The sequence below is a fragment of the Lactuca virosa genome, chromosome 2 (genome assembly GCF_052849685.1).
Source record: "Lactuca virosa cultivar CGN04683 chromosome 2, Lactuca_virosa_CGN04683_v6, whole genome shotgun sequence".
In the NCBI taxonomy this organism is placed as follows: domain Eukaryota; kingdom Viridiplantae; phylum Streptophyta; class Magnoliopsida; order Asterales; family Asteraceae; genus Lactuca; species Lactuca virosa.
In genome coordinates this window covers 77,777,287-77,779,717 of record NC_136427.1, presented here as the reverse complement: position 1 = coordinate 77,779,717, position 2,431 = coordinate 77,777,287, and the positions used below count along the sequence as shown (strand labels likewise).

At 34.8% G+C, this 2,431-nt stretch overlaps 1 long non-coding RNA gene across 1 annotated transcript; it reads left to right on the top strand.

The window, feature by feature from the left end:
* Positions 1-1,299: 1,299 nt before the first annotated feature.
* LOC145156405 (uncharacterized) lies at positions 1,300-2,431 on the top strand. The gene is made up of 3 exons (XR_013736672.1): positions 1,300-1,730; positions 1,820-1,899; positions 2,077-2,431. It is a non-coding gene; the product is annotated as an uncharacterized LOC145156405 (long non-coding RNA).

Genomic DNA, 2,431 nt, shown 5'->3' with positions numbered 1-2,431 from the left:
AATAAATATATTGTAATTTCTATAGATCAAACATTAAAACCCAAAAACTATAGAAGCCTTCTTCAACGGTTTGGCCTTTTGCATTTTTGCCTAATGAAGTCGTTCTTGGGAGGCGCTAGAGTGAAGTCTCGTTAAAGGGAAAATATGTGAAATTGATGCAAAGGTCCGAGTCAGCGTTATTTTTTTCGAGGACCCAGTCAGGCCATTCACTACCCATCAACTGACCGAGGAAGAGTATAAACCTTGGTATCAAACGGCCTGGTCCGAGTCAGGTAAAAGCTCTGACCAGACCCAAAATGAAATCAAACACCCCCTTAGTGTTCAGTAGGTATAAAAAACCCTATTTTTTGAACTTCTGTATAAAATCGGGAGCCATTTGTGATTTCCACTTTATTCATCTGAAATTTTAATTTTTTTCAAATGTACAAGTCACTAATGCAATGTAGGACGTATGCATCAATGACTTGTACATTCATTTGTGATTTAAAATATGTTACATATTATTTAACCTCGGTTACGTGCGATTTCCTGTAAATAATTCGAACACTTCCATTTTTAACCACAAATCATATATAAACATATCCTACATGCGTAAAACCTATTAAAAGACGAATAAAAAATAAAATATTTACATAACTTACAAAGTTTTCGAGAAAATATTGTTCTTGAGCCATTAAAGAGAGTTAAAAGGATTTCATCAACTTGAAAGTGTGAAAATGAGAGTTATTTTCAAATTTTATGATTTATATACTTTAGCACCATTGGTTGAAAATGGGTCCATTTCATATTCCATTATAGTAAATTCGTAGGTAATATAGGTAAATCGCATGCGGCCTTAATCACTTGGGATTTTGGTGGCTAAAATTGATAATCTATGAATATTTTTGCTATAAATTACAAAACAATAATGTCTACCCCCCACGTGATATTTTATCGGTGTTGAAGATTCGAAATAAGAATAACATATCTAAAATCAAAACAATTTACAATGAGCAAAACAAAAATCAAACGGTTGAGCATGCATGACGAAGTCGAATGTAAATTGTATTTGAAACTTTGCATCCAAATATTATATATATATATATATATATATATATATATATATATATTACTTTATAATACATACATAATAAGAAACCACAGATTTTTAAGACTAAAGTCTGAGATTGATTTTGATGGATTAGATTTATTTGAATGGTTGTGATTAAAAATTGATGGTGATTGTGAAATATTATTGACCAATCAAGAATATGTATATGACACTATATATACATAACATCGGCCATTCCTTTGGCCTCCTCTTCCATGGCAACAAAGCATAAACCCAAAATCAATTCCACATCCTTATAAACTCTCTCTCTAACATAATCTCTATAAACACAAAGAGTTCCCACCATTGCCGCCACCATCTTCAGCTAGCAACGCCACCAGCGAGCCACCTTTGTGCACCACCTGCGAGACACCCTAATGCGCCGCATGCGAACTACCTTCATCACGACCACCCATGCTGACGACGTAGCCGCTGAACACCACCACCTATTTCCGGCTTTCGAAACCCTAGGTCGTTATCGCTATCACCATCACGATCGGGTACATCCGCACAGTCAAACACTGTTGCTAAACACCACCGATTCTCGGCGGTACCTGTAAGCCCTAGATCTGCACCGCCGCCACTCTTAGCCACCACAGCCCACGACAACCACGAAACCCTAGGTACCGATATGTTCCAAGTAAGACTTTGATTTGAGTAGCTTTCGATATTAACTGTGTGTGTTTAACTGTATCTATGTTTTAATTTGCTGTTTTGGACCTTTTACAGGAGAAAATTAGGGGTGGAGTTCAAGTAATGATCATGAATCACGTCAAAGGTTTTGTTTTAGTGTCTACAAGTTCTTTTAGGTTAATATTTCTGTTTCATTTCTGTTTTTTTTTTTTACTTATTTGTGTTCTAAAATCTATGATTCCTAAGAGACGTTTTTAAGTTGATACAAATTCATGTTTTACACATTTGTGTTCTCAAATATTGGATTTTACTAGCTTTTTTCTTACAACTTCTTTATATTTTTTGCTTTTAAGGTCGATTTATCGAGATTAGCTTATAAATGATTTGCTTTTGGTAAGAGTTTCACCCTATATCCAAGAGAAGGCTTTTTGTTCAGTTTTACGGGGGCACATAGTGATCTGCAGGAGCTTCTTGGATATTTCTAGAAGCTGAAAAAAGATGTGTACACCCTTGATGTTTTGGTAGCATGTAACTCTATGCTTTGTCGGTCATGATCTATTTTTTTGCATCCGCTTTGTGTTCCATTTGTATGACCCATATACATAGCAAAATAGTTCTAATCCGAGTTTGTGTATTTCTGCATGGATCCGAGTTTGTAATTTTGTTTTAAGTGAAACATGAATGAATATTTTTCAATTTAAGTCTTAA